Source organism: Pelophylax lessonae, assembly GCF_965119305.1.
Source record: "Pelophylax lessonae genome assembly, chromosome: 3".
Classification (NCBI taxonomy): domain Eukaryota; kingdom Metazoa; phylum Chordata; class Amphibia; order Anura; family Ranidae; genus Pelophylax; species Pelophylax lessonae.
Window position 1 is genome coordinate 371,558,757 of NC_138770.1, and position 26,977 is coordinate 371,585,733.

General features: G+C 42.3%; 1 protein-coding gene across 2 annotated transcripts in view; it reads right to left on the minus strand.

The window, feature by feature from the left end:
* The window catches only part of BACH2 (BTB domain and CNC homolog 2), a 338,775-nt gene that overhangs the window by 33,913 nt on the left and 277,885 nt on the right, over positions 1 to 26,977 (minus strand). The gene's annotated exons all lie outside the window — the stretch shown is intronic.

The window sequence follows — 26,977 nt, forward strand, 5'->3', positions numbered from 1 at the left end:
TTGGCACTGATGCCAGTGCAAACACACTGAACACTTTCAGTAAACAGAAGATAATACGTATGGATGAGAAGGAGTTAATTTTGGGAATTAGGATTAGTAGTTAAGTTATAAAGTTTTAAGGCTAAAGTTTTTTTTGTTTTTAGTGGGGGTGCTGTTAAGAGGTTTACATTATATTGCGTAAAGGAATTAAACAGTAGATTAAAGTAAATTTTCACAGTTCGGTTAAAGGAAAACTTCAAACTTCCCCAGCATACTATCCAGCTTCTTGAAACTGCTTTAACATTATAGGCTTTGCAAATACTCATGAAACAACACTGCTGAGTTAAGGCATTTCTGCCAAATGTTTTTCTCTAACCCTAAACTATCTGATCTTCTAATTGGGGACATACGTGTGTGTGTGTATCAAAGAAAAAACATTGAGAACAGGCATACCTTAGAGATGGCTCCATCCTCCCAAAAGAGTATGTAAAGCCCAAACTTTTTTTTTTTTTTTAGTTTAGTTAGAGTAAGGCTTTGCCTGTCAAGCTTTTTCTTAGCTGTATCATGTCAGGAATATTTCACGTCCTATCCTACGGACAAAGAAGGAAGTGAGGAGATTTCCTAATAGCGAGTAAATACTCCCCTTTAGATAGTTGTTGATAGAACAGGTTTTCCACAATGGAAAATTACCTTGCCTCATATTGCTTTGTCAATTTTGGATTTGGTTTGATTTTTATTTTAATATATTGCATTTTTTTTTTCATATTACCATTAATGGGTGGGTAGTACAATGTATAAAATATTCAAAAGAGCAGTCCCCACACCTGTATAACAAAATGTAGCAAAAAGATAAAATATGAGAAAAAAAAAGCCATGCCCACACAAGCTTAAAATTTAGAGGGTAAAGGGGAAAAAAAGAGGCAAGAGATATACATGTAAAAGTATATAAGGAAAGAGTGTGCTTTATTAGGTGGTAGAGGATGATGCTGTGACTAATTTAGCTCACAATATAAACTTCATTGAAGAGATGGACTTTAAAGCCCCGTACACACGTACCGATCGTCGGCATACAAACGTTCGTCTTTTCTCCCCGGGATGTCGGTGTCTGTTGAAAAGTGCAAAGACTGCCCAAGAATTTTGTCCGCCGACTACAGCCGACTGCAGAAGTGATGTCATGTAATGGTTAACTTTCCCTGTGTTTTTTCTTTTCTGAGCATGCCCAGTCTTGCAAATCTGCGGTCTGTCGGCAGAATTCTGTACTGACTGGCGAACAATCGTCCGTTCTGGTGTCGGCATACAAAAATTTTAATGCTTGCAAGAAAGACTCTTGTCCGCAGAATGTGCGCAGACAGCTGTCGGAGGCACCATACTAACAAGCGTACAATCGGCATATCTTTCGTCCGCCGACGTTTGTATGCCGACGATCGGTACGTGTGTACGGGCCTTAAGAGTATGCTTGAACTTTTCAGTGACTCTTGAAAACTGAATGGTATGTGTAAGTACATTTCAGAGAAGGTGAGAGGCTTGTGAAAAGTCTTGTATGAATGAGTGTGAGGAAGGAGGAGAAGGTCCTGGGCAGAGCAAAGGTTAGGACTTGGATTGTATTTGGAAATTGGGGAGGGAAGGTAAGGTCATGGGGTCAGACCGTAGATGGTTTTGTAGGTAAGAGTTAAAGTTTCAACTGAATTGGCAGTGAGTGGAAGAATTTACAGAGAAAAAGTATTTTTAGACCAAAAAGAGATCTGGATGACTAGAGTAGCAAAGTTCAACATGATCTGAAGTAGTGCCATTCAGTTTCTTAGCAGGCTGCATATATAATAGCTAAGGGGGCATATTATAAAGGCATTGCTCTAGCATTTTATCGCAAAAAATAAAAAATAAATCAATGGAAAAATCCTTTTTGGATTTTTTTTTGTTTTTTTGGATGGAGACAACAGAAGGTGATTAATATAAGATTTAAAGGAGAATGAAAAAGCTAATATTAATGCTAAGCAACAAACTAGTGGTATTAGGATGCTGTCTGCAGTAATTGTCATTGCAGGCAGAGACTAACTACAAGGTGGCAGGAAAACGACAAACCCAGTTTTATCAATAATTACGTTTAAGGAACTGAAGGACAGGAAAGACGAGAAACAGGTACAGAGGAACACAACATGGTAGGGACGTTAAATCAGGAGCCATTCAAGTAACATCTACATAGAACTGATATGGTATTCCAAATTAAGTTAGTAGGCTAAGACCATGTATTTTCAGAGAAACTAAAAATGGAAGAGAATTATTAAAAGAGCAAAGAGACTGGCTAACAGTCATGCTTTATGGTAATACCACATGGTCACCAAGCTTGGCAAAGTTGGATAATACGGAACTAAGTCTTTGCAACATTTACATTCAGTCCAACGCAACAGTTTGTGCACTGGCTGGTCAAATAACATATTTTGGTATTTTCACAGTGAAAAGAAAGACAATGTCACCTTTGCAAATGGTAGACTGGAAAAAAATAAAATCATGTGATATATTCAAAATGTAGTGACCCTTCCAGTGTATCTTCTCTTGAAGATTAGAAGAAGTAAAAAATAAATTGATGTGATCTATATTTAACAGGTTGAATGTCCTTCCAGTGGATCCCACAAGTTAATTGATGTGTTTTAAAGTGATACTCTACCCTCAGTTTTTAAGTTTTTACACATTTTCAGCAGCTGATTTAATCACTTACTGAATATGCTGCTCCATTTATTTTAATTCTTGCCTATGTTTCATTTTAAGCTGATGCCCCAGGTTTCCTGTTTCGGGGTGGTTCCTTTCTCTTGCAGCATCCTATCTAGTCATCCTTGCATGCAGGGAAGAGTTGTGTCTTCCAACACTGTGTGTAACAATAGAAACACACAGCCCTTTAGCCTAGGTAACGCACTCCCCTGATCCCCCTCCCTCCCCTTTGCCAAACTAACAGAATGGCTGGAGGTAGCGATGTCCATTGGTAACTCTTTCCTGTAAAGACACAAAGTTCAGGGAAGCAGCACTGAGAAAGCAGGAGCCAGCAGCATTAAAAGTTGTAAACTGCTGAGGTAAAAATTGTAACAAATAGTTTAGTGTTGAATGTTCATTTTATAGTGCTTAATGTGTTAAACTAAAAAATACTAAAGGTTTAATGCTACTTTAATAGGTCAGGAGAAGATTCCAGTGCTTCAGGTAGAATTTAACCTGCAAGAAAAATGGCAAGAAAAGAGAAATACTTTGTCTCTTCTGCAATATACGGTAAGCCATTTTTCTACTCGCAAAATTCTTTAGAATGTACATTAAGTTGTGCAGGCAGTAACAGATTAACTATGGTGTGCATGCACTGAAATTATGTACTGTCCAACCAAGATGGACAAAAATGCAGATCCTTGAAGAAGACACTGGCACCAGAGGGTGCTTGTGGAAGTCACATCGTTGAAGGGTAGGTGAGTATAGCGAACTCTAGTTCTGCTTTGAAGCGGTTGTAGCCTCACTAAAAAAAAAAAACCCTGCAGGACAAAAGCATAATGAGCTAGTACTCATCGCATACTAGCTCATTATGAAATGCTTACATTAAAACGAAGCCCCGACACGGTTGTCCGGACACCGCTGAGGGAGCTGTCATGTTCCCTTGGCATCTCTTCTGGGTTTGGCGGCTCTGGCGCTGAGCATGGCCGGAGTCACGATGACGTCACTCCCGTGCATGCGTGCGGGAGTTCACTTTCTTGTCAGCGGCTGCATGCAGAGCGAATATCTCCTAAACCTTGCAGGTTTAGGAGATATTAATGTTACCTATAGGTAAGCCTTATTATAGGCTTACCTGTAGATAAAAGTAAAAGCGGAGTATACTACCTCTTTAATACAGTAAGTTCTCTGAGATTTTGAACCACTCAAAGGATTTTCTGTTGCAGATGCACGAGCATTTCGAAATAAAAATACCAGATGTTTACAACACAGGCTAAATAGTCTAAAAGATACTCAAATATTTTCTGCTAGCTATTTCTATCAAGATCATCAATAAGAAATGTAAGTTAAGGTAAACTCCTAAGATCAAGACGCACTTATAAAAGTTCTGAAAGAAATGTAGCTGTACAGGAGTACTGGAGCATGGGTCTATTGTGTAGCACATTTTGCACAAATATGACCGCATGGAAGACTAAGTAAGCCTTACCTTTGATCTTATTGCAAAAGTCAACATCTAAAGTATACATAACAATCATTAAATAAACCAAAAGCATTTTGGAATTTTTGAAGTGCTGTGGTCTGATAAAATAAGTTGAACTCTTGGGTACAATCGCTAAACTACTGTATGATTGGAGGAAAAAAGAAGAGACATTTAAAGGGTAACTCTCCTTTCATGGGAAAAAATTGCAAAAAAAAAAAAAAATAATAATACAGCATATACAATTGTAATTCAAGTCATATTGTAATTGAATGTTTCTAAAAATTACCTTTCCTTTTGAATCTCCAGCTCTGTCATTTTCAATAAATTGCAATGCAATATGGCTACTAGAGATGGGCTCCTGCGTGATCCCACCAGGAAGCTGAAACTGCACACCCCCAATCACAGGCAGTGAGACCGGAAAATGTCTCAATGCCTGTGATTAGTGGTGTGCATGGTTGGCTTCCTGGTGGGATTGGGCAGGTGGGTTGGGACTAGGATCCCGAACATGCCTGAGCCCATCTCTAATTGCTATCTGAAGGTGTTTTATACACAGACTGTGTACAGAATGTCCCCCAGAAACATAATTTCCTGCTTGTGTGATTGGCTCACTGATTTTCCCAGAAGTCTGCCCTAAGATAAAACTCAGATTTCAGGCATCCCCTGCATCAAAAATGTCATTTTTGGTGAAATACTCCCAATAGAAACACGTCTAAAGGAATGCAGATCCTGCAATTTTCCTCATTAGAGCCCTGCAGGTGCAGCAGCTGATTGATAATAATGAAACCACTACCATTAGATTCACTTGTCACATCGACACAGACAAACACACAGGGATTTCTTAAGAACAAAAAAAGGTAGGAATCTGCAACAAAGTTTGATAAAATCCCTGCAGTGTACATAGATCCCCCAGAGTGGAATGTTTTTTTTCAACAAAAGTGGAGTTACACTTTAAAGAACACCTTGCAAAATGTAACACTAGAGGGTCATGAATATAATATGTAGATGTGTAAAGATCCAAAACACACCAAAAATTGAATCCAGAATGGCTTCAAGAAACAAAAAAGAAAAACAAGCCCATGCTTTGCCCCATTCAGGGTAACAACTTGAGTGAATCTAATGCCCCGTACACACGTGCAGATCGTCGGCCGAACGATCGGCCGTCTTTTGTCACCGGGCTGTCGTGTCTGTTGAAAAGTGCAAAAGACTGCACAAGAATTTTGTCCGCCGACTACAGCCGACTGCAGAAGTGATGTCATGTGATGGTTAACTTTCCCTGTGTTTTTTCTTTTCTGAGCATGCCCAGTCTTGCAAATCTGCTGTCTGTCGGCCGAATTCTGTATTGACTGGCGAACAATCGGCCGCTCTGGTGTCGGCATACAAAAATTTTAATGCTTACACGACAGATTCTGTTTGGCCGAAAGTGCGCTGTCGGCTGTCGGAAGCATCATACTAACAAGCCTACAATCGGCAGATCGGTCGTCGGCCGAAGCTTTTCGGCCGACAATCTGCACCTGTGTACGGGCCTTTAGCAAACATATGGCAGGGTCTTCTGGTCCCAGAAGTCAAAATGAATAGCGGAGGCAAACAGAAAAGGTAAATTTGTGATACTAGAGAGATTGTCCCTGCATAGGCAAAGAGCAGGTTCACTTTAAAGTATTTAAATTACTTTAACAGTCCTTAGTTTATTGCCAAAAACCTGTGAGTAGATCTCAAACATACAACAAGACAACTACTAGAGAAGAGTGAAAATAGTTTCTAAAGGAAAAACTGGATGGTTACAAGAATTGCTCGGAGGCTGTCATTTCTGCTAGAGAGGTTGTTAGGAACAGTTTGATAAGGTGACCCAACTTTTGCACATGATATATTTAACATTTTATTTTCCATTAAATTACAGTCTGTTAAATTAAGCAAAAACTAGTAACTGCACATTATAATATGCCCAAATTTTAATACATTTCCTGGTCCTTAGATGTTGTGTTATTAATTTTCTATTGTCAGGCTTCTTACCTTTATTTTGACCTTATACATCTTACAGTAAGACACTTCCTGTCCTAGTGTGACAACTTTTGCTCATTGCTTTAGAACAGCAGCATTGTCACCATAGGCTGCTTGCTCCTGATTAGTACTACAGAACACCTCCCCCTTGATGTGAACTAGGAAAGGCTTATAACACTGCCTGATATTGCAAAGAGCACAAGACATGGGCTCACTGAGTTTCTTGCAGAATCAGTTGTACATAACATACACTGTATCTAAAAAAAAAAATATAAACAGCTTTCATATTTTCAATATTTAACAGACCAAAGGACCAAATACTCTTTATTATCAAAAGTATTGGGACAGCTGCCTTTACATGCACATGAATGGTAATGGCATCCCAGTCTTTGTCCGTAGGATTCAATATTGAGTTCTGCACCTTTGCAGCTATAACAGCTTCAACTCTTCAACTCTTCTGGGAAGGCTGTCCACAAGGTTTAGGAGTGTGTCTATGAGAATGTTTGACCATTTTTCCAGAAGCGCATTTGTGAGGTCAGGCACTGATGTGGATGAGAAGGCCTGGCTTGCAATCTCTGCTCTAATTCATCCCAAAGGTGTTCTATCAAGCCCAAACTTGCTCATCCATGTCTTTTATGGACCTTGCTTTTGTGCACTGGTCCAAATCATTTGGGATTATCGTGTGGGGTTGTTTTTCAGGGGTTGGACTTGGCTCCTTAGTTCCAGTGAAGGGAACTCTTAAGGCGTGTAAAGGCCGATGTCCTAATACTTTTGGTAATATAGTGTAAGTTTATTGTTTATTGTTCAGGATTGCATGACCTTTATAATGAAACTCAAACTTTTTCTACAATTTGAATAAAGTTAGGAAGGAATTAAACTGGCTTTTGTTTTTGTCACCCTGCTAAAATTTCCATTAATTTCCGGTCTTAGTGCCCACATGTCAGAGTAACAGGAAGTGAGAGAAATCTCCCAAGTTATGCTACATACAGCAGTAAAAACATGACGGAGGTTAAAGGGGTGTGTTGGCAAACCTATTAGAAAAGGGATAAGAAATAATTCTAAATAACCACTTTACCCCCAGAAGATTTTGCTGCTTAATGACCAGGCCACTTTTTTCAACTTGGCACTGCGCGACTTTGACAATTGCACGGTCAGGCAATGCTGTACCCAAACTAAATTTACGTCCTTTTTTTCCAACAAACAGAGCTTTCTTTTGGTGGTATTTGATCACCTCTGCGCTTTTTTATTTTTTTCAAAATTAATTAAAAAAAGAGCAATAATTTTGCGAAAAAATTGACATTTTCTACTTTGACTGTTAAAAAATATACAATATATTCAATTTTTGTCATAGGCCAAAATGTATTTAGCTACATGTCTTTGACAAAAAAATTCTCAATGAGTATATTTTTATCCACAGACCGGAAGATTTTACCCCCTTCCTGACAAGGCCATATTTTGTGATTCGGCATTGCGTTACTTTTACTGACAATTGCACGGTCGTGCGACACTGTATCTAAATGAAATTTATGTCCTTTTTTTCCCCACAAATAGAGCTTACTTTTGGTGGTATTTTGAGAAAAAAACAATATTTTTCACATTTTTCTGATATATAACATTCCCAAAAAAATTTAAAAATCAAAATTTTTTAACATTTTAGGCCAATTTGTTTTTTGCTACATATTTTTGGTAAATCGCAATAAGCGTATTTTGATTGGTTTGCGCAAAAGTTATCACGTTTACTAACTACGGGAAAGATTTGTAATTTTTTATTGTTTTTTGTCGCCGGACTGCGACATTGCGGTGGACAGATCGGACCCCTAACTGACATTTTTGACACTTTTGGGGGGACCAGTGACATTTCTACAGTAATCAGTGCTAAAGATATGCACTGTTACTGTAATAATGACACTGGCAGGGAAGGGATAACACTGTTGGTGATCAAGGGGTTAAATGTATGCCTCATGCTTACTGACGTGTGTTGGGGGAGGGGGTTCTGTGACAGAGACAGAGATCGCAGGTTCAGCTATGCTGAATCCTGTGATCTCTCCCTGTCTGTCATAAAGAAGATCCGCCTGCTTTGTTTACACAAGCGGGCAGATTTTCTCACACTTTCCCCGATGATTGGGGAAGAGAGGCGGTGATCACTGCCTCTCCTCCTCCGACCCGACCCCCGCTGTGTCTAAACACAGCAGGAGCGAGCCTCCGGCTGGACAGCTAGGAGTCCAGTGACATAGGTATATGTCGCTGGACCCAGGGCTGCCACTGTGCCGCAGTAGCAGCACAGTGAGCGGTCCTAAAGTGGTTAAGCATAGACTTTAGCTAAAACTGAAAATTAAGGCTTGAAATCAGTGTTAGTTAAGTTGACCAAAACATTTTTGTCATAATTTTTCATCAGCTGCATATTTCCAGTGATGAAAACTAAACAAAAATAAAATTCTAATTAGGTCAATTGATAAAAGCTATGACAATTTCAATTTTTGTCAATGAACGAAAAAGGAATAAAAATGTGAGGGAGGGACGTTCACCCACCTGAAATTCCACTTTCCTCAGACCTCTGCCTGCCTGTTAAAAATCCAGCCCCCTGATAAGCTGGGTTGGCTGAGAGACGCAGGCTCCCTCTGTTTGCTGCCTGGAAGTTCTGGAACAATGCCCTGCATACCACATGGTGGGTATTTTCCCTCCCAGCAAGGTAAGCAGTGCTTAGCAGTGTGTAAAATAACAGCCTTCCAGACCAGTTCTCTGCCCTGTGTACTCCCTCATTTCCATTTATTTCCCCATCCCCACTACATTATTAGATTTCTACTCCAAGAGTATTTCATGAGATTCTAGACAAATGCCTAAATAAAGCATTAAAAGTTATCTAAACCCATTAGATTTTAGCCTACAAAAATGTTACTGAGATTTTAGTCGACAAAAATGTAACTGAAGTTTTAGCCGACAAAAATGTAACTAAGATTTTAGTCAAAAAAATGTAACTGAGATTTTAGTTGACAAAAATGTAACTGAGATTTTAGTTGACAAAAATGTAACTGAGATTTTAGTGGACAAAAATGTAACTAAGATTTTAGTCAACAAAAATGTAAGATTTTAGCTGACTATAATGTACTGGGGAATTTACCAACTAACACAATTCAGATGACTAAAATGGGACTAAAACCATTCAGATTACTAAAATAGGACTAAAACTAAAATTGCAATTTAGTCAAAAGACTATAACTAAAATTACATTGAAATTGGACATCAAAATTAACTCTGCTTGAAATACACAGAGAGAAAATGACACTTTAGTTTCCGAAGTAGTAATTCTGATCAGACTGGGGGTATCTTCTTGCTGAGAATCATCCTCATCCTGGTTGAATCTTGAACTTGCCAGGCTGATTCACTCATTTCTGTTAGTAACATATCCAGTGTATAAATCATCGAAATAACAAGGCCACACATGCTTGTATAAAAGCACTGTACCGTAGAAAGGATTGGCAGTGTTCTGCAGTAAAGTGGTTAATTACACTTTCTGAAAGGCATGAGGAGGGGATTTTCCTGTTCTAGCACATACATACATAGTATAAACAAACTCGTAACTGATTCATAACATTCCATAGTAAAGCATATTCATCAGACGGTTTAGATTGAGAACAAAGGCAGTATTCATTGTTTTGTATCCTAATCGCTCCACCTTGATTCTATAGTGCTCAGTCATTTGTCAATCTAGCCCCGCTGGTGCTGGCTATACATACAAAGGGTCGCTCAATAGTTAGTTATTGAACTGTTTTCTCAACAACTTGAAACACAGCAATGGGTCAGTCAGTGGCTCTGGTGCAGGAAGAAAGCGGAACTTTCTAGGGCGAGACCATCTAATATACTGGAAGCCTATAACTTGAAGGCTATACATAGACATGGCTGACAGCTGATTCCTTGATCGTACAGCTTGCTTAGAAAGACACAGCACTGACCTTTGCTACCAAAAAATATTAAACGCACATGTGATGGCAGCAGTTGACAACTAAGGCCAACAATGTTTTCAATTAGAGAAAAGGTTTATTGTGAATAATGTCTGTTGTAAAAACTTTAAAACAAAGTATAAAAATGAGCTTATATTGCTGAGAATACAAGATAACATCTAATACAGTGTCGTATTTATTCAAACTGGAGCAGACAGAATCCGGAGCAGCTGAGCATGGCAACTAATCAGCTTCTTTTTTCAGCTTGTTCAGGTATGCTTTGAAAATGAAAGGTAGAAGCTACCTGGTTGCCATGCACATCTGCTTCAGATTCTGGTACCTCCTTTACCATTTTTCTGTGTTGAAGTTGGACTTTGAATCACTTAGCTTTAGCTAAAAACATTAGAATTAAATTTACCTATTTAGGGCCAATTCACACTATGTGCATGGTAAAATGTCTGTCACCGCAGAGAGATACAGGAAACAATTTTTTTCCAATGTGCCCCATTCACATTGCAATGCATTTTATCACAGCACACCAGCACTGCAATTTCGGGTAACGCAGTGCATCGCGCTGCCCAACATTGCAGAGAATTAAGTGTATATTTTTGTACATGTCAAATAAAGCTTCTACAAAACTGGAAAAAAAGGGAGGCGTGTGATGCGCTGAATCATGCACCACATCGCCCGCTAGCGCGCCTTTACTTTTTCTGGAGTTCAGCCTCAAAGTGGTTGTAAAGGCAGAAGGTTTTTTTATCTTACTAGATTCTTTGCAATAATGTAAAACATTTTCTGTATGCAGCTCCCCCCTAAATACATACCTGAGCCCAATCTCGATGCAGCAATGTGTACGAGAGCCAAGGCTCTGTCACTCCTCATTGGTCCAGATACAGCAGCAGAAGTCATTGGCTCCCCCTGCTGTCTATCAGAGCCAATGATAAAGCATTGTCCTATGGACACACAGAGCAGGGCTCAGGAGCAAGCACGCATGAGTGTCCCCGTAGAAAGTTGCTGCTATGGGGGGGCACTCAACGGGAGGGGAGAAGCCAGGAGAGCCAGCGGGGGACCTAAGAAGAGGAGGAACAGGGCTGCTCTTTACAAAACCACTGCACAGAGCAGGTATGTATAACATGTTTGTTATTTTAATGAAAAAAAAAACAAAGCTTCACAACCACGTTAAAGAGCTTCTATGCCCACACTATAGACATTAAAGTTTTTACATAATTTTAAAAACACAACGGACACCATTTTTTATTTCTTTTTAATGTAGTTTGACTAAAGACCACATCTCTGCATTGTGTGGGAGAACAGCAGTTTGGGTCTCTAGTATCCTGCTGCCACCACAGGGCAGCATAATATAGGTTGAAAGCACTTTTATCACTTTAACCACTTCCCGCCCGCCCTTTTACAAATTGACGGCGGCAATGTGGTTGAGTTATCCTGACCGGACGTCATATGACGGCGGCAGGACAACACCGCTCTGGGCGCCCCCCGGGGGCGCGCAGAGCGGCGATCGGTGATGCGAGGTGTCAGTCTGACACCCTGCATCTCCGATCTCGGTAAAGAGCCTCTGACGGAGAACAATTACCCCCTGAAGTAACAGGACTTGCACCGCCCCGAAGACGGCTTGCAATCGGTCCACGGACAGCTGCACATTGGAAGGAAAGAACCTCTCCGGAGGGTAAGAATAAAAGTCGATCTTGTAGCCGGACCGAATCACTTCGTGGACCCACTTGTCTTGCACCAAGGAGATCCGTGGGTCCAGAAACCAGGGAAGATGTCCCACCACCCCAGGCATGGGTGAGGGCGCACCTTCATGCAGAAGGAGCCTTGCCTGCGGGTCTGGAGAACCCTGCTTTGGATTTGCCAGACCAAGTTCACTTGGATCCTCCCAAAGAGGCCTTTAAAGGCTTTGTACCCTTGTTAGCTGACCCTGAGGGACGGAAAAAACTTCCTGTGAGCCAAAAAGGACAGGCCACGTCTGCGACAAGGTTCCTTACTCTTACTAGCCTGCAGAAGAAAGGTGCTCTTCCCCCCTGTGAGACTCTTAATGATGTCATCCAGGATAGCACCAAAGTGATCTCCATGAAAAGGAAGATCAGTTAGGGCTTTTTTAGAGGTTTGGTCCGCAGACCAACAGTCGAGCCAAAAAAACACCTAAGGACCACTGCCAAAACAGACCGTCTAGAAATCAAGGGAGCCGCAGCTAAAGAGGCATAACAGATAAACTGCAATCCCTGGACCAACTGGTCCACCAGCTCCGCAAAGGCAGGGGGAGCTGCTCACCCTCCAGGTCATGGCGTGAAAGTTGAGCCCACACAGAGTTTGTGACACCAGGGTAATGGTGAAGACCGGTCTGAGTGCCGAGCCGGCCATAGTGAGCATACTGCGGGCCACAGCCTCCGCCTTTCTGTCAGCCGGATCCTTAAAAGCCAGGGATTCTTCTACCGGAACTATGGTTGCCTTATTCAACCTGTAAACCGGGGAAACCACCACTGGCAGAACAGTCCACATGTTAAGGAGAGACTCTTCACATGGGTACCTCATTGCGAATCACTTAGGGACGTTTTGGACGTTCCCACTCTTTTGCGACAAATCTGTCAAAATAGGAAGGAAATGGAAACCCTTTCACCGCTCTAGACGGCTTGTTAGTGTCAAAAGGAACTGGTGCCTCCGCCGCAGCTTCAGCTGCGTCCTCCATTTATAAAGTCTCACGCACAGACACAATCAATGCGTCCACCAGTGAATTTTTGTGCACTGCTACAGGAATGGAGGAATTATCCTCACTATCTTGAAACACAGGAAGCGAGGCCACGGACCCCTCAGGGTAGGCGCTGTTCCTTGCGGCCAGATCAGATTCAGAATCTGAGGAGACAGATGAAGCAGGGGAAGGCAGGCGCTTTTTACAACCTCTCCGCCCTTAAAGAGGTTGTACACCGAGAAAAATTTTTTTTCTCTTCTTTACATCCTGAAAGAGAAACCCATAATGAGCTAGTATGCATTGCATACTAGCTCATTATTAAATACTTACCTTAGAACGAGCCCCCGCCGTGCCGTCCGCTTACCTGTATGACGGGCGACATGTATAGTCGCCCGTCTTCCGGGATCGCGGCATCCGGCCATCTGATTGGCCGGAGCCGCGGTGACGTCACTCCCGCGCACGCGCGCGGGAGCCGACGGTCACGGCACGGGGCTCTGAAGGAGCGGCACGATCTGCCGTTCCTTCAGAGCGCATGCGCCAGTGACGTCACTGGCTGCATTAAAGGTAAATATCTCCTAAACGGTGCATGTTTAGGAGATATTTACAGTACCTATAGGTAAGCCTTAATATAGGCTTACCTATAGGTACAACTTCCTGAGGAGGGTTTACTTCCTCTTTAAGCTATCTCCACCCGGGACACAAAGAACTCCAGGACCGCCATCAGTGCATCAATGGATGGTTGGGACCCATTGGGCCCGCAGGCTCTGAGAGGGGGGTCAGGTGGGGAAATGTGCTCCAAGGACTCCCTGAGGAATAAGGATACCCCACAAAAGTGCAAAAAAACACTGCCAGCGCTGGTAACACCACCCGGTTGCAGCCACAGAGCACCCCCCGATCCTGCAGCAGAGAGAGGGAGAGGACCCCACCAGACTCACCACACCACCAGGCAGTCACCGGCAGCACCAGGATCAAAGGCGTCCAGGAAGGAAAGAGGCCCAGGAGTCAGCACCAGGTGATAAGGAGGGGCTCCCACAGCTAAAATGAATGCCCAGTAATGGCCGCCATTCAATTCAATGCCGGACTAACGCAAAATGGCCGCCACGGCTACAAAAACGCCAGACTATACAGAAAATAGGCTACATCAAAATGGTGGCCCGCGCGGCTTCCAGGGATCCCTGGATTCAGGCAAAACACAGAGCAAGAAGAGGGGGCTGTGGCAGGAGCCCCCCCCCACCAAGTACAGCCCCCCACAGCCAATCGCCGGCGGCGTAAGCCCCCCTGCTCCCATTGCCAGTACAGCACCCTGCTGAAGCCCCAGTAGCCAGACCACCATACAACCCCAGTATAGGTGGAGAGGGCAAGGGGGGCAAAGAGGGGGGGATAGATGACTCACAGACCATCAGACTCAAGGGAGGCCTAATGGGAAGAAGGGGAACCTGGGGGTATGACTGTCCCTGGGAGGGGCCTGCATCTACCCTAAAAACCCTCCAGGCGGAGAGGGAGGATAGCTACTTACCATACCAGGAACCAGGCAGGCACCGCTTCAGACAGAACCTCCTCGCCATCTAAATGGGGGGGTCTGTCAGTCAGGAGGAATGCTGCGACGCAGGCCAAAACCTCGCAAGGCGTTTAACTCGCACGCCAGCCCCTGTCTGGGGGGGCTATGTCGTGGCTGACCTAGCGTGGATCTGAGGTCTGCGAGCGCTCGCTGGCCAGACTGGGGTGACCACTGGATCTAGATTATCCAGCCCGTCACCCAGTCCGGCAGTTGATTGTAGATCTCACACAAGATCCCAACAAGGAACTAGGTCCTTACTCCTGACTAGGCAGAAAAAAACTGAGTACCTATAGCAGAGAGGGGGAGTATACCTCCTGGGATTGCCCCTAGGCGTAGTCAAGTTCTTTTCTGCCTAGTGTCCTACCCCTGTATGGGGCAGTATAACCCAATGGTCAAGAAGATCATGAGCTGTGTCCATCAATGAATGAAAGAGAAATTCTCTATTTATGTATCTGCAACATTTAACACAATATTGCATGGTGTCAAATGTTCCACGCAAAGTTTTGAAAATAAATGGCATGTCTATCTATATTTTGCAAGTTTCATTAAAACCTTACCTTAATCTTATTTCCATAAATGTCTACTCATTGTTATGTTGCTCACATCTGTGTTTTTTAGATTTAACTCTAGCACAATTTCTGATTTGTTATGCACACGGTCCATTAAAGAGCTCCTGACGCCGCAGGAAATACTTTGAAACCTACTCTACATGCAAGCTAGTGATCATTAAAATTCAAACAGTGAGATTCAGCATTCACTTGCCATTGTTCTTTAACCTCTGTAGCCCCAAAGGAATTCTATACTGAGGAGAACTACACCATCTGAATGAAGGCTGGCATACCTAATAAATGTGAGATAAATTCTGTGTGGCTATAAATTTCATTCTCAAGCTGCCTTCTCTTCTAGTGATTATTATAATAGCATGGATTTTATAGCTGACGTGAAGTTTGATAAATAACCTCTGTCTGTATTATGAGGGCAATAGAAATAGGGCTATGCTCATAGTTCCTCTGATTGCATCTTTACAATTGTTCATTTTAGTGGGATTTGAAGTGTGATAATGAAGCTGCTGTATTCTAGATTTTTAAACTTCACCAAGCCTTAGATTTGTTTTTACTGTTATTAGGCCTTGTATTTCCATAAAGTTTGGTATAGCTAATCTAGCTGTTTTAGGCCATCTGCTTAACTCTTATACTGTTAGCAATACAAATATTATATTATATGATATTATCATAGGCGTGCGCAGCCTATGGCATTAGGGTGTGCACCTCAAACCAAAGCTCAAACACATGTGCGTGTGTACATGTGTATATATATATATATATATATATATATATATATATATATATGAATGAATATATACACACACTTTTATAAATAAATGTAAACAAACAGTTTAAGCGGTATTAAATCCCCCCCCTTCAATGCAGAGTGACCAGCGTGTCCCCCATCAATGCAGAGTGACCAGCGTGCCCCCATAAATGCAGAGTGACCAGCGTGCCCCCATAAATGCAGAGTGACCAGCGTGCCCCCATCAATGCAGAGTGACCAGCGTGCCCCCATCAATGCAGAGTGACCAGCGTGCCCCCTTCAGTGCAGAGTGACCAGAGTGCCCCCTTCATTGCAGAGTGACCAGAGTGCCCCCTTCATTGCAGAGTGACCAGCGTGCCCCCTTTAATGCAGAGTGACCAGCGTGCCCACTTAAATGCAGAGTGACCAGCGTGCCCCCTTCAATGCAGAGTGACCAGCGTGCCCCCTTCAATGCAGAGTGACCAGCGTGCCCCCTTCAATGCAGAGTGACCAGCGTGCCCCCATCAATGCAGAGTGACCAGCGTGCCCCCTTCAATGCAGAGTGACCAGTGTGCCCCCATCAATGCAGAGTGACCAGTGTGCCCCCAACAATGCAGTTATCTGTAAAAAAAAATAATATTTCCACAACTCACTTCAGGCTCTCTCTCTGGCCTCTCCCCCTCCTTCTTGCTGAAATTTGCTGATGGGTGACTGTGACGGTCCTCTTTGCCGCGCGGCTGGCTTGCTTGTTCTCTGCTCAGACAGTGCTCTGCCTCCTCCTGAGTCCTGCGGCCTGGTTCTCTCCCACGCTTGCGCTGGCAGCGCTGCGCGGCCGCTGCACAGGCAGTCCCTCCCCCAGACAGTCCCTCTTCGCACCGCATGCCTGTCTGTCTTCCCCACCACTCTCCACAGTGGGCGGCGCCGGCTCAGATTCAGTCTGGAGCTTAGCGGCGCCAAGTGAGCCAGCCCAGGGGCAGAGCCGCCCGCAGCCTGCGTGCAGACTCAGCGGCGGGCCAGTGGCCATGCATGGCGGCATGAGGGTGATTAGGGTGTGCCTGGGCACACCCGGCACACCCCGTGCACATGCCTATGGATATTATATTGTGAAATATAAGGGCTGCAACCAAAATGCGGAGCCCAAGACGGACATAGAATTTGAAAGACTTCAATGCACGGCATATTGCTCTCCAACCAAGACAAGAACCTACAGATTCTTATCTCAGTTAAAGTGGTTCTAAAGGCTAAAGATTTTTTTTCCTTTAAAAATGTTTTTATTTTTTTAAATTCTTTGCATGAAGGTTAAAAAACCTTCTGTGTGCAGCCTCCAAAACATCCCCCTTATACTTACCTGGGCCCGATCTCGATCCAGCGATGTGTACAAGAGCAGCGGCTCTCCCAACTCTCTTCCTCCTCATTGGCTCAGACAATCACAGCCAGGGAGGAGGGAGCGGGGGCAGAATTGAGCCCCATACTGTGTGTCAACGGACACACAAAGTGGGATTTGGGAGCAAGCATGCATGAGTGCCCCCATAGCAAGTGGCTTGCTATGGGGGTACTCAGCAGGGGGAGGAGCCCAGAGAGCTGGCAAGGGACCTGCGCAGAGGCAAAGGCATGTATAACATGTGTTTTGTTTTTAATTTCCTTTATTATCACTTTAAAAACAAGATGTATTAACCATACAAATTATAAAGTAAATGATCAGTGCAGATTTACCCTAGTATCTAAATAGTGTAGATACAAATAACAATTTACCTCTAAATGGGTCAAACTAATGCTTGATCCTATTATCTCCCTAAAGTGCTAGTGCAAACACATGTGACAATTCTATAAACAATTATTCTCCCAAATAGTGCAATTACTAAAGTGCAAAAAAGTATGTGCATAAAAAACAATTACATAACCCTTAATAATGCAAATATAGAGAATTTAAAAAAAATATAAAAAACAAAATATAAAAAAAGCATCCAAAAAATAAACACAGTGAATATGAAATCCAGAACCACTGTGTTGATATTAAAAAATCAACAACTACACCAGTGGATTCTCTTTCTCCTCATAAAGTCCCTAGGAGAGAAAGAAGTGACTAATAAGTGGAAAAATGTGAAAAGATTTAGAAAAAATTAGTGCAATCCTCCACCAATCACCCCAAACTTACTCACCAGATGGAGTGGCTGGTCAAATTGTAAACCAGCATCTACGCCTTAGTATTGCTTAGTACTGCTGATGATCCGATCCCTTTTTCTGCACTCTCTCACAGGGGTATATCAGAAGTATATCGATGTGAGTAATAAAGGAGAGTCTTCATAGCGTAATTCCATTAAACCATGCCAATTTAATAAAAAAACAAGTTGATTTACACTCACATTAAAAAAGTGTTTACTGACACTAAGGGAGCAAGCGCCTTGTACTTATTGTGTCTGTCCGGCTCAGCTTCAACGCCACAAGTATGATTCAGTTATGCGCAATTTTTTCTAGCGTCTTAGCCCCACCCTACTAGTTTCATCATACGACGGCCTCACGGAGCAGAACCATACAAATTGACCTTCACTAAAGCAGTCTACTCATGATTAAGTGGGTTGAACTAAATAAAATGAACCGATCCAGATCAAGTGGATGGGGAATCACAAATGCTGAGCTATTGTATTCTGCCACCAGGAGCCTTTTTCGCCGGCAGAATAGAATAATCACACAGATTGTTTGGGAACCGGCTGGTTTGTACACAAATCGATTGATAGATAAACTTTTACACAACCAGCTAGCCCATACATGGATGAATTTATTATAATCAAATTTAAAACACTTACAAGCTTAGAAGGTTAAAAATCGCATCCAGACAATGATTTCCTGGAATGCCGTGTCTGTGACGTCACTGGTTAGCATGCACCGGAAGTTCCTTCTAAGCTTGTAAGTGTTTTAAATTGGATTATAATAGATTCATAACCAGCAGTATTTCACTATTAGTGCTTATTTCATTTGGGACGAGTCCCTAAAAGGTCCGTTAAGCGGCAGACATCTGGTTATCCCTGTCTGGGATGGTTCTCCTACCTTGGAGATATGCTCACTAGAAAAGGCTCCATCTGACCCGTAGGGTCATCATTTCTGGTGAGTAGGAGCACAAGAGGGGAGTTTGGCACTTCACAGTGTGGAGCACATCTTTGTGGTGATCAACACAGAGTTCAAGCACGCTGGCACCTGTATTAAGCACGTAGCACTTTGAAACAAGACTGTATTAATTATCAAAGTTTGGGACTTCAATATAATATATTTTTTTGCACCTAGCACTGTGCACTTTGTAAGCATGTGATTATTGGTTTTTATTCCTAGTCACTGGGCACTTTATATATTATTGTGGACACATATTTATTTATGTTTTTTTGCACTTTTACACGTTCCTATTTATTTTTGAATGCAAGCGCTGCGATTTATAGATTTAAATAAACAGTAAAGTTAGCCCATTTTTTGTATAATGGGAAAGATGATGATGTCACACTGAGTAAATTGATACCCAACATGTTACGGTTTAAAATTGTGCACACCCGCGGAATGGCAACAAACAACGGTCAATAAAAATCTCCATAGGCGACGCTTTAAAATTTTTTAACGGTTAACAGTTTAGAGTTACAGAGTAGCTCTTTTTTTTTTAATTATTGCTCTTGCTCTCGCGATCGCGGGGATACCTCACATGTGTGCGGGCGCGACTTCCGTATAGGTTTTCTTTCGTGCGCGAGCTCACGGCAACGGGGCCATTAAAATTTTTTTTTCTATTCATTTCATTTATTTTTTTTTCATTTTAGCACAGGTTTTTTTAAAAAAAATATGATCACTTTTATTGCTGTCACAAGCAATGTAAACATCCCTTGTGACAACAATAGGCAGTGACAGGTACTTTTTATAGAGGGATCAGGGGTCTAAAAGACCCTAGACCCCTCCACTGCAATTCAATGTATTCAAAATGCCAAAAATTGCATTTTTGAATACAGTCACTTTTTAAATTCGGCTTCTTTAGCAGCCGAGTAATCTGGATGTGACGTCATGGACGCCGCCTCCGGGTTACGTCATTGGAGACCCAATCGAAGCTGAATCCAGCTTTGATAAGGACTCCAACCAGCTGGCGAATGTGCTGTCTGGTTGCTTGGGTCTCCCGGTGAGATGGGAGACCCGAGCAGAACCACGGAAGGCGACGGGAGGGAGGATGTCCCCTCCCACTCACTGGGGTAACAATCGAGTGGCTCCCAAGCCGCATCAGTCATTACCGCCTGAAAGCTGACCGCCGGCTCTAAAAAATGCTACCAGGATGATGCCTCTAGCTGCAGGCATCACCTCGGTACAGTCACTTATTGCAGCCGACGTAGGTCTACATCGATTTGTGGTAAGTGGTTAAAATATATTGATAAGTGAGGGTGATATACAGTATCTCACAAAAGTGAGTACACCCAGCAGTTTAGACATTAATGGCTGTGTGTTGAGTTTTTTTTTTTGATGGGACAGCAAATTTACATAATAGTTATAAACTGTGCACTTACTACTTTACATTGTAGCAAAGTGTAATTTCTTCATTTTTGTCACATGAAAAGATATAATAAAATATTTACAAAAATGTGAGGGGTGTACTCACTTTTGTGAGATACTGTATGTACATATCCTAATGTTTTTTTCTATATTGATTAGTGAAGCTAAAATGGCATTTGTGAGTTTGTTAAAAAAATGTTCTTACCAAGATGTTTGTCAGGGGAATACCATTAAAGGTTATTGCCCCTCATAGCAATGTATTTAAGTTGTGATAAGGAAACCCTATAAAAGGGTGATCTAAAAGCTGTCATATCAGAGCATACCGGGTGGTTTTATATGGGCGTGCCCTCATGTAGCTATGTCTGGTAATAAACCTTTAATTTGTAACTCTCTCAGTCTGAAGGCTGATTTCTTTTAGGCATCTGAAGGTTTGAGGAACTTGAGCTAAATTCTCTATTCATTTTGGTGCCGTGACTCGGATGTGCAACTGGCTGCTGCCTGTCACTGTACCCTCCGCGGTTCATAACAACAGACAAACGGGGCCCCAGGTGAGTGCATTGTAGCTCACAAAATAAGTTTGCCTGTGCTTATGGGTTGAGGAGGATATAGGGATATGGTACTTGCCTAAAACACACATTATAAAGAACCCAGACGAGAGAGTGTTTAAATAAGTTAAATTGTAATTGTCAATTGTCTTTGTCTGTGTCTTGTCTATTTGTGTATGTCAGATGCTGCTTCTCTGAGATCTCTTGTATCTCATACTATACTGTATGAATTATCCACAACAGTGACTGATGTTGCTCTTGAGATCCCAGATATGGAATTATGGGTAGATGGTTCCTGATTCTATACAGAAAAGGGTTCACCTGTCACAGGAATGGCTATAGTGGATCAGGAAAAGGTGATAGTTCAGGAAGCATTGCCAAGCCATTGTTCGGCCCAAGTGGCCGAGCTAGAAGCAATAACAAAGGCATGTCAAATAGCAAAAGGTCAATCGGTTAATATCTATACTGATTCACGCTATGCTTTCAGCGCAGTGCATGACTTTGATGTGCTGTGGAGAAGTAGAAACTATTTGACATCTCAAGGTAAACCAATAAAAAAAGCTGTTCAGATAAAGGCTCTATTGGAAGCTATCATCTTACCAGCTGCTGTTGCTGTGGTAAAGGTAAAAAGGAAGTGATCCTGTCACTATCGGAAACCAAAGAGCAGATGAAGCTGCTAAAGAGGCTGCTCTGTTTCCCTTAGATGAGAGGAGAAGTGAAAAATTGTGTTTCTTACAGGGGACACTTGATGAGGAAGCATTGGGGAAATTTCAGGATGCAGCGTCCCAAAAAGAAATGAGTAAATGGAAAAAGGCCCCATGCAGACAGAATGAAAAAGGTATTTGGCATCATGAGGATGGGAGACATTGTGCCCCCCGCTCTATGTATTCTGCTTTATGCTCTATGGAACATCTCCCTTCTCATGTTGCCAAAGGAGGGATGGTGGATGCAATTCTAAAAATGTGGTTTGCACCAGGTATTGAAACAATGGCAAAACAATTTTGTCACGCATGTTTGATTTGTGCACAGTTCAAAGCACTGATCATATCCCAAAACCTTTATACCTATTTCAGAGATTGCAGATGGACTACATACAAGTGCCAAAGGTGGGAATGTATGAGTATATTTTAGCTTATGTAGATTCTTTTAGTGGTTGAATAGATGCTTTGCCAGTACAGAAGGCTACACCTAAGAAATTGATACAGAAAGTATTATGTAGATATGGAATTCCAGAAACAATAGAGAGTGATAGGGGAAAGCACTTCACAGGTCAGATAATGAAAGAGATACTGACAGCTTTCAATAAAGAACAGTGCCTACATACACCATATGCCCAGCTGCGAGAGGTAAAGTGGAAAAATATAATTGGCTGTTGAAAGCAAAGTTGGGGAAACTTAGGTTGAGGTAGGATTTGGGTGCATGCATCACACTGTAAATGTGCATAAAGCCATGGTACCTGAGCAATCAGGCTAGCTTAGGAAGCATATTGCGTCCTTTTAGTTTCCAGAATAAGTAATCTGTGGAGGAGGAAGATGAAAGCATGGCAGTGTGTCCTGATGGTATTAATCCTGGGTCCGATATATGTGGGAAGCAAAACCTTCTTGAACAGGATGATCCAAATGCATGAGGTGATCAGTACTCAGTTCAATATTTCAGATTGTTGGATATGTATTGTGGATTCCCCCTAGTGTATGTCACAAACCCATAATTGCTAAGGCAGCAACAAGTCCAGACCTATACCATGCTTTATTGGTAAGTTTGTCTAAGAATAGTGTGCTAACTGTGCAGAAAGGGAAAATAGTCAAAGAAGATGATTTGTTGATCCAAGGGATATCATATAAAGGGATAGGTATTATCCTGAATGGGACAGAGTGGGTATCACAGATTATTATCAAGAGCCAGGTGAGACCCAGGTTGTTCTGAATGGATGTTATGATATCTTGAATCTAACAATGTGAAAATGATTGCTCCAAATGTTTTAATGAAACCTTGAAGCAGTCATTAAGGGCTTTGGATATACCAGATGAGAGCTATGAGATATTATAGATAGACACTGATGTAAACAAGTATAATCGGTCCTTGAAGGAGTTTGTGGATTCCGAACTAAAAACTGTTGCAGCAAGAGTCTTGCCTAATCCATACTATTTTGTGTATGAACGAAAAGCAAGAAAAAGTTTGCCTCTTAAAGCCAATGCTACTTGTCTAATAGCAGAACTTATTTATGCTACTAGGCCTGTAAATATGTCTGAATTGCTAAAAGAACATATGGGAGGTAGGCATAAAAGATCTATGGAGAGTAAAGTCTACTCAATAAAGGCTGCTACAGATGCCATGACTGACATTGCTCAGAAGTATAACATATCAGTATTTGGGGAGGCATTTAAAGCATGGACTTATGCTCCATCCTTTTCTGGATGGGGACATGAGATGGCAAATAGGAATAATAGTTATGCAAATGTGACCAATATAATGTTGGGTCAAGTCCTAGCAGCATTGAAAGATGAAGCAGAAGAATTAATAGAAGTAAGAAGACAGGTGATTGCTAACCATATGGGTTTAGACATTCTATTTGTGTCCCAGGGAGGACTATGTACACTATGTACAGAGGACTTGACTATGTAAAGCAGGAACGTTGCACCTAAATGGTTGACAATAGCTCTGACATAAATGCCCTCCTTTCAGCAGCAGAAGAGTTACAGGGTGATGTACATGATATCCTCAATCATAATCTAGATCTGAGTGGGGTGGAGGGGTATTGTCATGGATGTCTTGGTTGAACCCATTTAATTGGTTTAGGGGATTTCGTGAAGTTTTTAAGAGATTTTTGATAAGATTAGTAAAAATAGGAGGAATTGTGTTAGTGATAATATGTTTACTCTTATGCTATAAACTAAGCTTATGTGCTTGCAAAAAGGTTTATAACCAATTTAAATCTAAGGAAAACTCAGACATGTTTGTCACTTTACTTCGAAGGAACAATGGAAAACAGCAGAGAAGAAAGTGAGATGCCTGAGCTGTCACCCATTTCTGAGCCATCCCTTGACACACTCTTTGATGCATTCTCTGATGTCATGTGCTCTGAGGTGCCTGCACTGGTACCGATGTCATCTGCAATCCATGAGAGGGAAGGCAAATCTGACCATGATGAGAGAAAGAAAATTAAAATTAAGACGCAAGAACCTGTGCCTAAAATTACCCAAGACCCTCCAAGGATAAAGTCCCTCCCACAACCTCCTGAAATAACATGGATTGGGTCTACATTGGTTGATCTGCCATCTACTAATGGGGGACTGAGAAGGGATCCTGACTCAACTCATGCTGAAGAAGCCTCAGGAGAAGCTCAGCTCCCTCAGAGAGTTAATAAAACATTTTGATTGTTGGACATTCATATATATATATATATCAGAGGTGGGGGACTTAAGTCACATGACTTGACTTAAGTCACCAGTTTGAGGACTTGCTTGACTAAAATTAATAAAAGACTCGACTTGACTTTGACTTGGTATTCATGACTTGAGACTTGACTTTGACTTGAGACATATGACTCGAAATTACTTTAAGTTATTAAATATTTACATTTTCTCAAGCTGTGTTAAAGCAAAATTAATGTGCCTGTTATGTTTCTGACACCACAATCACTTAACCACTTTAACCCCGCCCGCCGTACATTTACTGCGGCACTGTTCCGCTGCTGGGCAAAGCGACGTAGCCCTACTATATTGTAGGCCTACGTCGCTCCCTCAGGGGACCATGACCGGACAAAGGATTTTGAGCTGTTTGGACATACAAAGTGTTTCTTTAATATGCCAAGAAAAAAAGCACTAAGCTGTTTTGTTAATGTTGAAAATAAAACAAAACCTTTCCTGACCACTGACTTTTAACTGATTTAAAGGTGAATATTGGGGTAGATCAGTATTTTGACTTGATTTGTGACTTGACTAAAGTAAATGACTTGACTTGCTTGACTTCTACCAGGGACTTGACTTGACTTGCTTGCTTTTCGCCACAGTAACTTGGGACTTGCTTGAGACTTGAAGGTTAAGACTTGAGACTTGCTTGTGACTTGCACATGTGTGACTTACTCCCACGTCTGATATATATTGGGCACATTCTAGGACCATGTGGTGGAATATGGAAAGTTTAGGGTTCACTGAACAAGGGATTAGGATCAGGTGGGTGGGGGAGCGGGGAATGGTTTGGCGATAGCTGACACAGTTCTTACAGGAATATTTTCGAACCCACCGTTTGCCATAATAATACATTTCGGAGGAAACGACATTAGGAGGAAGGGGCGGATGGAAACTCTGATAAAAAGGGTGCAGGAGGATATGCATTGGATAAGAGGGAAAATTCGAACTACACACATAGTTGCCTCACTGGTTATATCCTGACCCTTATGTAGACATGACAGAGTTTCACGTGCCCGAAGGTTTAATTGGGAGTGTAACAAGGCTGTAAGGGAAATCAGTGGATTTGCAGTCCATCACTTTGGGGGAGATGCACAGGACCCACGTCTATTCAGAAGGGACTTAGTACAACTGAATGACAGAGAATGTGATATCTTCCTAGGAGGGTTGCAACAGACAGTTTACATGTGTCTTAGAACAGGAAAAGAAGAAATGTCCGCACTCCAAGATCCATCAAAATTCTCGTTTAATGAACGAACATCCCAAGTGTTACAAACAGTACAAAGGTAGACGCGTTTCACACACTAACAGGTGCACTAATTCATTACATTGGTAATGAATAAGCGCCCCTGTTAGTGTGTGAAACGCATCTTCCTTTGTACGGTTTGTAACACTTGGGATGTTCGTTCATTAAACGAGAATTTTGATGGATTTTGGGAGTGCGGCCATATCTTCTATATCTATTATATGCGAACGCGAGCCAAGGCAGGCACCCAGAACATCATAAGGCTTCCTGTCTCACCTGGAGCAGCGAGTTCTTTGTTTGGATCTTAGAACAGGAACTCAGGGGTGACAGGAGGGCAAATAAAAAAAATCAATGTGGAGTTTATTTTCCATTAGTTAGAGTGTGAAAGCTTTTTACCTGCTAAGTGTGAAAATGCAATCATAAAGATGGATGCTTACTGGTGTGGCTGCATAGGGTCAGTGTCCCTTTGTTGGGTTCCTGCCTTGGTTAGAAGCATTCCTCCAACATGTAGATGGGTCTAGCCTACCTATATGTCCCGATAAGGACAGGGGTGGGACATTGTCCACCTATAGGCAAGTTAGTAGGGAAGCTTTTGTAACTGCTGATGGAGAGCTGAGCAGAAAAAGGAGGCTGAGAGTGGGAAACCATGCCTGTGAGGCAGAAGTACAGGTGTAACGGAAATAAGAGCAACATCACAGGGTGTCAGGGTACCAAAAGCAGGAGGGCTCTAGGACCCAGTATCCGTCAGAATAGGAGAAGGGCTCTAGGAACCAGCATCTCCGTCAGCCCCTCACCTGGGCCTTTATAAGGGAGCCAGCCCTCTCTAAATGCTGTTTGATCTTCAGCTTCTACCAACATCCTGTGTTTCCTGTTTCCTGTGATTCCTGGTTCCTGTCTCGGCTTGTTACACCTCCATCTCCAGCTTGCTTTCTGACTTTGACCTTGGCTTGTTTAACTGATCTCCTCTGCCTGCAACCTGTCCAGATCTTGGCTATCACTTGACCTTGTCTCCTCCGCTACCCACCTGGCATCGAACCTTGGCTTGAATCAGACACCCTCTGTCTCAGCGATCCTAAGTACCTGCTTCATCTCACAGGTGCCACCTGCCTGCAGTAACCCCCGCAGCACAACAGCTGTATCCCTGAACCCTTTTCTGCAAGCAACTCTGCAGGCGACCTATGCGACTTTGGGCCTAACTCCTCCTGTCTCATCTCCAGGAGAGTTTGGAACTTAGCTGCAAGGCAAGCCCTCTCTCCATTGGCCTCCAGCACTTGATACCTGATACAGGGTTTGCCACTTCTAGAAATCATGTTGCAAAGCTCTTTCAGCAGTAGATGAAAATCAAAAGAAGGTGGGGATTGGTGATCACCAGCTGATCAGAAAGCGGTAAGAATGTAGAGAATCCTAACTTTCTCTACAGCCTTCCATATAATGGTCATGTGAGGGTCTATCAACCTACATGTCCTTTAATTGTATTGTAATTTCTAAATACTATTGTGTGATTAATTATTAAGAGAATAGAAGTAACAAGAGCAAAGATTTGAGCCTTCAATGGACACTAGTGCAAGGAACAAGATTTATAATATTGATCAAAGGAGGTAGTTAATGTATAAGGAAAATGTGACCTTAAAGCGGAGTTCCGGGCACAGA